The 13,780-nt window shown below is 41.7% G+C and overlaps 1 protein-coding gene across 1 annotated transcript in view; it reads right to left on the bottom strand.

The window, feature by feature from the left end:
• Nucleotides 1-13,780, bottom strand: part of cdh22 (cadherin 22) — a 174,245-nt gene that overhangs the window by 82,828 nt on the left and 77,637 nt on the right. The window lies entirely within an intron of this gene.

The following is a 13,780-nucleotide window of genomic DNA, read 5'->3' as shown; positions in this document are numbered from 1 at the left end:
TGTTGGTTTTGTTAGGATTATCCGTAGGAACCTGTTTTCCACTAGAGCTTCTTATGTTCAGCAAGAATCTTAACAATGTGCTGTGAGCTGGAGAGCAACAGAAAAACAGTGACGAGAGGATGGGAAACCAGGTGTGTGGAAAATAGGAAGGAGAGATGAGAAAGAGGGAGAGAGAAGGAGAGAAAGAGAGAGGTCATTGTTCATCACACAGCAGACCCAAAGCATCTGTCTGCCTTTCGTCCGACTGACAGAGCGGCCCTAACATCAGCCAGCTGATTAATTGCATGAGGGAGCACTAATTGGATAAAAGTATTAATCAATTAATTCTATCCAATGAGGCAACAAGCCCCTAATACTTCAGACAAACATTGGAGAGCAGTAGGGGGAGAAGACACGGTCCTTGGCTGTTGTGGAAACATGCTCAGAGGCCAAGCAGAAAGACAGAGCTGACGCGGCAGAGGAAGGGGGCGAAATGAGAAAGAGCGAGGCGAAAAAACACACACACACAAAGCTGAAAAATGAAGTAATGAGTGATACACTAAAAGAGGGAATGGGACAGACTGTTGTGGTTAGCTCTGGGTGAGATTAATGGTCTCCTTGAAACATTCAGAACACAAGTCATATGACAGAGAAAAGGAGAAACAATAACGTTTACTATGTCTCTGGCCTTACAACCTCAAGAAAAGAAAAAGTTGCAACAGCAGTGAAAGAAAAGCTCTGAAGGCCAGCAGGTGGTTTAACCTATTGTATTTCTGCCGGCTGGGAGAAGACTTCTAATCTCCGTCTGCTCCTGCCCGCTAGCAAGCTTGGAGCTTCCGGAAATAATTCCTTCTCAGACTGTTGGTCAAGGCAATGTCCGTGGTATTGGAAACCAACTGCACTGGGGGTGTCCAATCTCCAGAGCAAACAGTTCAAGAACAACTTAAACAGCTTAGAGCCCTTGGTCGTTGGTTGATAATGGTTATTGATGGAGGAACTACTGTATATGGTGACATGTAACAGGAAAAAACATATTTACAGGAAAAAACTCAAACTAACCAGGGGAACACATGGAGGATGTGACAATATTGTACATACTGTACTGTGTAGTCAGTCGTGTGATGCATGGGTGCATGAGTAACAACATTCAGGGATGCACATTTTGGACTTTTTTTCACACCAATAACCAACGCTGATTGACTTATTAATAACCGTTAACTGAGATTTTAATGCTTTATTGAGCGACCAGGCTTGTACCCCCTATCGGTGATTGAGAGGACGACTGACAATGATTTTTTTCGTTTTCTTGCAGTGCAGCGCCATATCTGCTCCAGCTCAGCTGATTGGTGCTCAGATGGCGGTTACATCTACCAATTTTGAACTCTTTTACAAAGTACAGCCAATGACTGACATAAATTACAATGAATAAATAAATAAATAACTGATAGTATTAATTGGTCAAAGTTTTTGCTATCGGTTTAGTCATGTGCATCCCTAGCAACAACACAATCGCACACAATGTGACAGCCAAATAATACTGATCTTAAATGGTGGTCTAGTGTTACTAATCGCCTTGTGAGGAGGCTGATCGACTGAAGAGGCTTGTTTCTCATACCTGTTGTAATCAGTCTGATGGTACTTGTCTGCCACTTCGGTCACCTGTGATCTCACATTGAAAAAGACTTTGGTTGAAACGTCTGTGCTTGCCTGTCCCTCAATAAAAATCCGTCAAAGGGATCGTGAGTGTGCTGGCTTTTCCTCACCTTTTTACTTTCAATGTCACCCAATCAACAATACGCCTGCCAAGCAACCCTTGAGGGCAGAAAATGGCTCTGACCCAAAAGCCCACACACTTTCCTTCAGGACTAGACGTTGCAACTCTGAACTCCAGAGAGGCTGTTCAGCAGTCAAGGATATGTTTGTCTCAAGGGAAAAATAGACTCTCCCTTTTTGTGTCCTGGACTGATTGGCACGGAAAAACCAACGCCAGCGGAGCAGTGTGTGCCTCAGCACTGTGCATTCCGCTGCCTGCGTCCACTAACAGTGGGAGTGTGCTTGTTGGCAGTACAGTAATAGGCCTATTTTCCAGGATTCTCTTCAGATGGAGCTTTGCTTTGACAGGAGTGAGACTGGGCTCTTCTGACTCTGCCCTGTGCCTGTCTCTAAGATCCACCACTTGCCCCCACAGAGGATGATGGCCAGTCCATGCTGCCTGGCAGTGAGGATGACACACTATTATCAATCTCTGCTGAGGCAGAGCTGTGCCCCTCTGTGGCCAGACCAACCCCACTGAGATGTTTAAGTGCCAACATTTCTGTGTCTCCAGAGCCATACTCACTTTAAGCCAAGGTTGTGACTGTCTGTCTGCAAAAAGTCACACAGACCATGACCTGTCTCCACTGTTACCCCCCATAGAGAATGCAAAGAGCTCCCGGGGTTAGTTAGCTCTTGCAGATGGGAACATGTCCTGTACCTGCACCATCTGCTCAGGTGTGAGAAGAGACTAGGTCAGAGCATGTGGCTCCTTGTGTGGTAGAAGAACACCTGCCAATGATGGCAGCACTAGACAACTGCCACCCAACCTCAGAGAGGCGCACAGCATCTTCAGCTGATAGACTGCACTTGCCAATCAGTAGCCTACAGATACCAGGCTGCTGTGCCGTGTCAATCAAGTCTCACTCATTTAATTTCCTGCTACCTGTAGCAACCTTTCTACACCAATGCAGCCACCTGGGGGTTTTCAATGCGGCACTATTTCAGGTTTGCCTGGGGCTTACAGATCAAGGAGTATCGAGAGACAGACACCACTGTAATTGTTTATTGTTATTATTTCAGTAAATAATATCAAAATACATCAAACACAAATACAGCTATTTTCAAAAATGTAATTGTTTTATCTAATCATTACATTACCTATACCTTTGGATCAGAATACAATGTTATTTAAACAAACAAACAAAAAAAACGGTATCATACATACATGTACACGTGTGTTATTATGAAAGTCAATCAAAGAGAAAGTAAAAGAAAAACTCTTGCTTTCTTTAAATTGATCAGAAAATTTTCTTTTCAAGTTTCCAATTAGATATGTTTGAGCTGTGGAGTGATAACTTCAAAGAAATAAAAACATACTGTTTATTCATCTGTGCCTCAAAGGCAAACAGCATTGGGAGGATAGAATTAATTCGTTTTTGCCTATCTACACTTTCCCTGTTCCCATACAGTAGATGACTTAACAGTGCGGCAGGCATTTTGAATATGTTTAATTAGATTGCATTTGTATCAAATATTTTTCTGCATGCACCAACGGCGCAGAAGTTGCTCAGTGCAAACTGAAACATTTGCTGAGTACCAACTGCTTGGTATCTAAAAACAAATCCACATTCTTCCAATGAATTTCTGGCTCCTTCCATTCACATGGGGGAATTTTATAAGTGTGTACACATTCACTCATAATTAGGTCTAAAAGTAGGAAACTAACGAGTAAGAGATGCAGACAGGGAGAATGAGAGGTTTATGCCAGTATGATATGGTTTCACTCAAACCCTGTGAAAGAAGCCCTGACTAGTGGCTGCAAATTAGCGGCATGTCAATTACTGCCCTCTCTTTTCTTACTGTAGCCAACACAACTTGCTGTTGATTATAACAACATAGCTGACATATCTGTCTCTCCTTTGTGTATCTCTCTCTTTCCGCTTCATCTTTCCACCCCCTGCGCTACTCATTCTCCAATCCCAAGCTGTTGGCAAGCACTGTGCAGCCATTCGTGACCTATTAGAGAGCTGGATTGATTCTAGAGCATAGCTGCGGCCTCTCATCAGTGGGCATGCCCAAAGCAGGCCCTTTGACAGCTGGCAGCGGACAGACGACAGCCAGGCAAGACTGATCACTGCGAACTGATAGGCAGGGGGCCAGTGGCCGGCAGACAGCCCTATGTAATGTAGCACTATGTGTGGAAGGGTGCGTGTGCATGATGTACAGTTGCACTAGTTAGGCAAAAAAACAATATAGCTTAAAATAATTTCACACAATTATGAAGGAATACATAAATTAATATTAATGCTAAATAAAACAGTAATTTAAAATTTAAAAAAAAAATTGTTTTCTAGAGCTGTATACAGTATAATTACCGTAAAACCACATAAATAAGTACATAGATTATATGAAACAATGAAAACACAGATTATTATCATTAGAATAATAATATAATGACATTATAATTATTGTGAGGGTCTGTCAGGCTGCCATTACCAGCAAGCAACTCATCTGTTGGTGACCACAGCTGTGTGTTCAGTAATTGTTATCCTTTTAAGCTTACAGATATTCAGTGTTTACATACTGTTGATGGGTCTCATCACATTACAGCTTCACATCCTGAAGTTTGTACAGCAGTTGCTTATGGGCTAGGTTTTGATTACATTTAGTTTTAATAGGTTAATTGTTGACTATAAGGTTAATGTAGCCTTAAATGAAGTTTCATATTGGTTATCGCACAGTGTTTACATTAATGACAGGGATAAGTTGAGCCAGCGCCAGAGACGAGAAGGAAAAAGGCAGAAGGGTAATGTGTGGGTTATGACTCAAGTAAAATCAAAATATCTGAATATCTGCGGTAAGTATGCTTGCTTTTATTGGCTGAAAAAAATAGTTATTCACTGATGCATGTTTTTATCATAACGATGTAAGTGAACAGTGCTATTTTATGAAATGAATTAAAAATTTGTTCCATGTTTGAGACATACATCAGATTAGTTGTTAAGAATTGGAGGCAGCACAAGAAAGCAGGGGGAGAGGAGGTGACTGTATATGAAAAGGCTTTCCTTGCATGAGGAAAAATGACCTATATACAGCCAAGATTATACTCAAAGACACAGAAACAATGTATCAAATAAATAAATAAATAAATACATTACACACAATAGAAAGTATTTGAACAGTCAAAAGAGGAAAGTTTTGTCCATTGCTGTAATTTCCCTGCAGCTATGACAGGGTTCAACTTTAAGGATTAGTTGTTGAAATGTGCCATGAGGACCCTGACAAGTCAAGTGATTGGTCAGTCCATTTGGATTTGTCTCCAAAACAAGTTTTCACCCACTTTTTTCACACTGTGATAAGCTTGTTATCTTTGCCTCTTTGCTCTGCCATTAGCTTGTCTCTCCTCTCTATTGTGCCTTCCTTGACCAATCAGATTAGATGCCACTTCAGAGAGTTGTCTGGAGTGCATATGAGTACTGTGAATTACTGATTGAAAAATACAAGGCTGCTGTTTTTTTATCATTATTATAATCATTATTCTTCGCCCAAACACTTTTTCCAACTTTGAAAATGATGATTCAGTTTTTGCAATATTTTGCACCATTTGTCAGTCATTCCAGAGTAAAGCAGATGAAACAGGCGGTCATTAACTGCAAACTGCATCGTTGTTACAAAAGCTGCAAAAGCAGGTGGCAACATCTCATTAGATCTCTTAATGTGAAGGAAAGATGGATAAGTAAAGAGCGCTGTGAGCTACACATTTTGTTGATACTGCCATATTAGCAGATTTACAAGGAAACTTCAATCATTGTGTTACAGAGATGCAACAAGACTGACTTTACGACTACAAGACTTCTCTCTTACATTTTCATAAGGGTTAGACAGTTTTGCTTTTGTGTGAAAATATCCCAAAAACTATTTGTTGGACTGACAAAACTTTTAGCTCAACTTTTCCAAAGTTGTTGTCAGCATCAGCACTTTGTTTGTAGAGCCAAGTTAGCAAGCTAATGGACAAAATCAAGACGTGACAAGGCTATACCTGCTAACAACCTGCTGTCTGTTGACATTATAGCGTGACCCCAAATAGTCTACAATTCGTTGATTCAACTGCCAAACTTATCGTCGAATATTACGAAAAAATGATCGTACTATTCTGACTATATGGGGGTACTCACTGCTGCTGCATAGAATTTCTTTGTTTATAATAATTAATGATATATAGCCTATTTCGATACAGCAGTATAAATCTGTCCATGAGGAGGTCCCAGAACACAGAGAGGGCATCTCTCTCTCTCTCTCCCTCTTTCTCTCTCTCTCTCTCTCCCTCCTCACCCTTCAATGGAGGGACAATTGAATTTGGGCTGACATTTTTATTTACAAGATTAAACTGAGTGACATAATCTCTGTCTATCGATCACCCAGCACCTGTACATTATACACACACACACAACAAAAAAACAGTGTATACCATACTTGACCCCTGAACCAGCTGTACAAGCACTGATGTGCATCATGCCCACACAACAATCATACTTATACAGTAAGTCTTCATTCACCATACACACTCATTAATTCACAGCACAGACTCATACATCGCTACACCCTCCCCAAAAGAGACACAGTGATGCACGGCAGCCTAATGAGTGAGATGAGGAAAAGGATGGAGAATGTCTTGTTACTGTGATTTTATGGCGACTTAAAGGAACAACGAGGAGTTTTGGAAAGCGAAGTGTTTTCATACTACATTTACCATGAGCCTCCATGCGCACGGTGAAATTCTTGGACCGGCGCAAGACGGACGTCTTGCCAAGAATGTTTTTATTCATCAAGAATGGAAGTCAGAGGTTGGAAGACGATCAGATACCGTCACAGTTTCGACCATAAACAGCGATTCGGCTGCGTTATTCTCATGACCCGTCGGGCAGCGTCCACGAAACCGAAAGTAAGGAAACGCTGGTCAGCTCGCCCAGCATTTCCACCACTAATTAAAATAACAAAATAACGATAGAGACAAATGAAAATGGATCCATTAACAAGTGTGGGTAGCGTAGATTCATCCGCATTAACATGAGACTTTTTTATAACCAAACAGAAACTCCTCGTTGTCCCTTTAATATTTAAATTTTATTTGCTTGTTTTAGCTCTATTCTCACAAATGAGATCATGAAACAATGAGGGAAAACACAACATGATTTGACAACTAGTCAACTAAAGGCAAAACCTGACAAATCAGATTCAACTATGAAAATTCTTAGTCGGGGAGACGCCTAGTTAACATCATCAGTTTGAACATACAATACACATTACAGTAAGCTCAGAGCTGCTCTTTGGCTAAGAAAACCTTGAAGATCTTAGCTTTCATAAGTAGCAAACAATGTCACAGCAAACATGTGGCTCTTTTAGTTTTTTTTTAATGTAGTTTTGGCTAAATTGCCACTTCATAATAGCCTCGTAAACCAGCCTCTCGCGGAAATGCATTTCATTTCATTTCTGACGGAGAGTCTGGCCTCATTCCCGCTGTAAGCGTTTGGCCTGAAACCCTCAGAAGGCCGAGCCAATCAGCGTCGCCGCTGTGATTGACACAGCACGTTGGCCAATCAGGGACCGACTGGTGCAAAGCCCCGTCACTACACCAACTTGCTGATTGGCTGAATGGGGTTGTCTGTCAACGCTACGACTCCCGCCCAGCTCCCGCCCACCCCAAACGCTTACAGGGGGAATGAGGCCAGACTCTCTGTGAGAAATGAAATGAAATGCATTTCCGCGAGAGGCTGGTTTACGAGGCTAACTTCACAACAAGGGGTCTACAAAGATTTAAAATGTATCACAACATGAACCATCAGAGGTGTACACACAAGAAAAATAAAAAATGAATGTATCCAAACTATCCATTAGAATCCATTCCATTGAGAAACCATCAATATGTATTGTAGGTAGGTACTGTATAGTGTGGTTCAAAGTCTCTAGGGCTCAAAGCTCTGCATTGTGATGCTTCCATGAGTTTCACTGGCAAGCGAAACCATTTCCATTTGTAACAGAAGCACAGACTCTGTAGTCAGGTCTTCTCATCAGAGGGAGGTGGAGGTCTGGGCTCTAACATGACAGTCATTAATAGCTTAGGGATATTTGTCCAACAGGGCAGAGCAGCTGTGAATTACTGGCAAGAACCTTTTTTTTTTTTTTTTTTTAAGCTATGTTTTGAGGAAGAGAAATATAAAATTCCTCATGGGACAGAATTTGCGCATTACTGGAAAAAGTTATACTTTAATTCATAATTCATATTTTTCACAGACATTAGGGTGTGTGTTGGAGCTGAGCCAAAATTCATGGATTCTCCTGCTGGGCTGAAACTTTTTTTTCTTCCTGGGGGGCTGGTTTGATCAAAAAAGGAAAAAAAAAAAGAAGACACATACACACTGACACGCTCCTCAGAGATATTATACTACTTTTCACACACGCAACCGTCGCGCTGAAAATGTATGCAAACTTAAGTATAAACATTGTGTTAATATATGCAACTGCCACACAGATAAATGTGCCGTCTCCCTGCCCCCCTCCCCCATTACACCAAACCTAGCATTAGTTCTCTTCCTCACTCTTCATGTCTCACCTTCCTTCACCGTCTTATTCTATATTCCACACTCATCTCTTTGCCTCTCTGTCTTTGTCTCTCTGTCTCTGTGTCGAACTCACTGTCAACAAGTTCTGAAACCTATTGCTTTCCTGCCTTCCGCTCTCTTCTCTCTTCCTCTGTCACTTTGTTTTGCTGTCTTTCCTTTTAGCTTTTAACTCACCCTTTTCCTCGGTCACCCTGCCTTTACACCTTTTCTTTCTTCCCTTATGCCGTCTGCCCATCCGCACCATCTTTCTCACTCATTTCTCCTTTGCACTCCGCTGTCAGTTTTATTTGTTCTTTTATTGCCTTTTTTCCTATTGTCTCCTTAAGAGTCTCTGCATCGCTCCCTCTGCAGGGCTATAGTTTTTCTAACAGTTTCTATCGCTCTCTCCTTTAACTCCCTCGTCTTTTCCAGGCCTCGCCTTAAACGCCTTAAAACACACTCTCAACACATGATTGCGTTTGTTGCTAGCATCTTCAAATGAATGGACTCTGTATTTTGAACATAGAAACATGCACGTCTTAATGAACCTTCTCTCATGTCTTCTGCTCACTCTCATCTATATGCATTTCAACACACACAAACATTTCTCTCTGCACCCGCACACAATCAAACATACAGTGAGTGTGACATCTCAGTTGAGCCTTGTATCATTAGGGACTATCGCTGCGACTCTCTCTAATAACAACTTCTCATTTCCACGGTCCACTGTGACCAAAAAAAAGAAAAAAAATGGCATAAGTGATTACTATCTGAGGGAAGGAGTTTATATTTGTAAGTTAATAGCCTGAGGTTAACACATGGCCACATTTACTCCCCCCAGGCCCGCTCGCTTGCGACCGTATATCTCTGCCTTTGGATTGATGTGTGCACTGATTTTGCATTTACTCATAACCGTCGCTGCGCATGCACGCGCACACACACACACACACACACACACACTGTAGATAGTGAAACATACCCGGCTCCATCTTCCACTGCCAGAATCTCCCCATCAGATGGATGAAAGCTGCCATCAAAGCCGGGCCCAGGAGGAGTTCAGACAGTCTGCTTATTCGAGTGAACCCGAAACCAGAGTCCAATCCCCTCCGCCATGCTTATTAAATAGCCTATTTTATCATTTCCAATCCCAATTTGTCACAGTCACTTGGCCCAGCGGCCCCGTGCCATGTCACAGAGGGTGGGGGGGGGGGAGGACCAGAGGCACAACAGAAAACACGTCTCCTTCAGTAAAGTGTTTATGGTGCAATGGTAAAGTTTTAATGGGCCTTTTGCTATGAGACTGGCAAAATAGGGGAAAAAATAAATAAATAAACAAAAAGGAGATAACAAACAACAGTTTTCTTTGGAGAACAGTTGGGTTGCCATGAAAACAAGTATACTGGCTTATGGAAGTTGTGTAAATACACAGAAATAGGCAGAAATCAGGAGCCGTGTCCTCAGGCAAGTATTCACTGACGACAATGATGTTGTTGACATCACCAAAGTTGGTGGGTATTAATTTCACCTTCAAAGTTAGCCTACCTTTTATATATGTGTACTCTACATAATGCCAGCAAGTGTTTTGAAAAAGACATTGATAAAGTAATGTTATGTTCAAAGTGCAATGCGATGTTGATACAAATCATCCACAGCTTCAAAGCACGATGCATTCCTCATGCCATAATGGTCCAAACAGCAATTTCAACTGACCACAACATATAATTCTCCTGTCAAAGCAGCTAAGCACAAACATCTAACACATTGCATCTATCTGAATTAATCGATCCTGCTGTAGTTTAACAAGGACCCAGACTCCTTTCTGTTTTGCAGCCAAACATCCTGGGTACTCCCGCAGCGAGCTGGACCTAGCCATTGTCTGGATCCCTCTCTTTCTTTCTCTCTTTCTCTCTCTTTCGGCTGGACTCTGAATTCTGAATCCAAAACCCCATGTTGTATTGGCAAGTCAATGATATGCAGCTGAGCGTGACTGGGGAGAGCAAAATCTGCATTGACACAGGGAACTGTCTAGAGAATGGGTGCTGCCTTGCATTAGGCTGCTGTGTTTGCTTATGGGTTATAATGAGAGGTGACATATTGTCAGTGCCTTGCTAAAGCTGGTCTCCTAATTACACTAATTGCTGCTTTTCCACCCCCGTCCCTCACTCCCTCCCTTTCTCTTCAAAATCTCTGCCCTCCCCTCCTTCTCCTCCTTCCTTGTTCCCTCTCTCTCTCTCTCTCTCTCTCTCATGCCAGCACTGCCGCTACTCTTCAAAACTCAAAAGCTTCCACCCACATACCAAGATGCGCCTGCACCCACTCTCGTTTGCCTTGCACTCTCTTTACATCTATTAATTTTTCTTATATTTCTTTTTCAAGAACTAACTCTGTTCCATTCCATCCACTCTGTCTCCATCTGTCCGTATTTTTTCTCTTCTCTCCCCACTGGAATAGTCTTTGCACCCATACATGTCACAGTGTCCACTACTCCTGCACAGACCCCCAGTGCCTGGGCTGCCAGCTACACAATTACTAAATCGCTCATCTCACGGGTGGTTGGCGTTCTGTATCCCCAGCTTTGGCTGGAGGAGTGAGACAGAGGGAAGAGACTCAGAGAAAGACAGAGAGAGAGTGAAATGGAAAGAAAGGTAGTATATGAATGAAAGAAACAAGAAAAAAAGGGCAGCGATATCTGAGAAGGTAGAATAACTAAATGCCAAAGCCAAAAGCTCGATGCTCTGTGACCCTGTGCGTGTGTTTTTCTGCTTACACGTGTGCACGTGTGCATGCAAGTGTGCAAAGGCAATATTATGTGTGTCAGTGCATGTGTACATGCATACATGTGGGCATGTGTGTGTCTCAGTGAGAGACAGGTGATGGCCAAGGTAGCTGACAGCTGTCAGTGCACATGGGTCCAGGACGGGAGACGAGCGCTGGTGTCTGTCAACACACTGCTCTGACTCTGTCCTGAGCTGCAGGCTGACTATACTTAGGACCCTCTTAGAACAAACACAGACCACTGGTGCCTCCAAGAAAAGCTTCCTGCCAATGCATATGAAAAACTAAGAGAGGAGGATTAACTGCCATAATGTCAACAAGTTGGAGATCTTGCAGAATAAATGACAGGATTGTTTGCCCTTTCTATAAAAGAAGGTTTGATGCACATCAAGGAGCAAAGGGATTTATCATACAGTGAGACTTTTACAGTAATGTGTACACCACTGCACACCTGCCTTTGGTTAACTTGGCATAGAATCCTGATAACTGTCTATGTGCCGTGGGCATCAGTCTGCTGTGCAGCCTGTTCACCGTGTTTGTTTTATCCATGCAACAACTTTCATAAGCAATTGAGCAGACACTTTAGACCACATGTGTTTATAAAAACACAACAGACCGGTATAGAGAATAAATTCAGTACTACGCTCTATGTTATCCAATATTTTCTTTTTATCAATTTGTGGTCCCATGTCTGCTCTTCCAGCAACATTCTCTATATGTATCACCTGCACATGATATATTCAGCAGCATGGTCACTCAGCTGTGTGATTTTTATATTATAATCTTATACCATGCAAAAACAAACCTGGCTTGCACCACAAACTAAAAGGCTTACTGTACTGTACTTTTCACACAGCCAATTCCATCTCCATTTATTTTTGACAGTTTTATTGATCTCTGATACATCAGTGCCTTCTTTCAGTAAAATCGTGTCCATGCTAGGTATCCTGAATCACCCGGTAGTGTCATCTCTAAGTGTTAGAGAGGTGTTCTGTGGACTGGTCATCAGATGTGTGATTTCTTTCGCCTGGGTTGAAATGTCACCTCATGCACCGATTAGGTCTAAAACTTCACCGTCTGCCCGGTGTCTTCCTCCGTCGCTGCTGTCTGACATGTTTGTTTTCAATTGTTTGTGACTCCCACCTACACATAATTATGATGAATATCGATCGTGAGTGATTTAAAAGTCTCGCTGAATTCCGATGAGGGTGACATGGCAGCTCAGACTGAGGTCACATTTCAAAAAGAATCTGATCTGAATCTGATTAAAAGCCACGTACTGTATGAAATTGGCCATAATCTGATTTGAAAAGATCAGACTATGTGATTTGTGTCGTTCACACTGTCATTAAAGAATCAGATCTGAGTCACAAATGAGGGATAAATCAGTCAAGCAACTCGGCCTTTGTGTGTAACACCTGCATCCCCTTGTTTTTACTCCCTTCTGACCTGTACGCAGGGTTCATCTGATGCAGCATCAAAGAACTTTAATAATTGTTCTACTCGCACAGAACAAATTGAACCCTATTGAAAATGGATAACACTGCCTCTAAGTATTTTATTATCACACTTCAGGCTGTAGAGTAGAGCTGCGAGGACACAAGTAACAATGGAAAGGTATTGAACAAAAGTTATTGCTGTGTTCTTGTGGGCATTTTTAGCTAAAGGTACTGTCAGGACACTGCAATTTAACCTTCTCTTGTTAAAGTAACGGTGTGTTTTACACTCTTGTTGTACAACCTTGAATTCATGTTGGGAAGGAAATAATTCTTTCTAAGTTAAAAACAAGACACTTAAATATAGTTTTCCAAGCATAACATGTTTTGACAAAAATGAATGTTTGCACTGTGTTTTGAACTTGCAAAAAAAAGCGTATCTTTAAAAGCCCAATGGATGTTAAGAGTTTTTTTTTTTTTTCTCAGTTTTTCTCAGTCTTCCTGTACTAAGACACATTGCTAATGTTTTGTTTTCATTAATGAAAAAAAATCTCATTCTGGGTTAATCTCTTAATCTATCTCATAATTTCTGTTTATCCCTCACCTTTTCTGTCTCCTGTGTATGTGTCTGTAAGTGTGAGTCTGCGTGTTTACTCTCTCCCTCCCTTTGATCACACTTCAGCTGCTTTGTTCATAATCACGTTACATATGATCTCTAATCCTTTAATATATTCAGAGGAAATAAACATTTCAACAGGACTTCAGAGGCAGTAACATGTTTATTTTACTTTCCTCTTTATCACCAGAGAATCCAGAGAAGCAATATGTTGTGACAACAGCCAATCTCAGACCTGAGACCTCAAAGCAAGAAGCAAATATGTACAAAGTGAAAACCAGGCAAACACTGTACACATCTCCCCTTCTCTTATGTACTGAGGCTCCGTCTGCCAGCAAAGGCAAAAATAAAAATGTACCAGAAATAAATGTGCGAACGTCTGAGAATTATTGGCTACAATTGATAGGGGCAAAAAAGAAAATGGTGTGAAAATACAATCTGAAATCATTAAGTTTGAGATCTCCTGTTGGTGTTTGTTTTGAACACCCCGCCCCCCCATCTCTCTGCCCTCCCGTCATCCCAGAATAATATGGCCCTACTTTTCCTCTCAGTGTTTTTTCTGCTGGAACGCTTTCACTGTGGCCATACATCCTCACTCTGTGTGTTATGTGGCGCACTCA

This window comes from Trachurus japonicus, chromosome 5 (assembly GCF_045865225.1).
Source record: "Trachurus japonicus isolate A0001 chromosome 5, Traja_1.0".
NCBI lineage: Eukaryota > Metazoa > Chordata > Actinopteri > Carangiformes > Carangidae > Trachurus > Trachurus japonicus.
The sequence above is the reverse complement of the archived record's forward strand: the minus strand, read 5'-3'. Positions and strand labels throughout refer to the sequence as shown.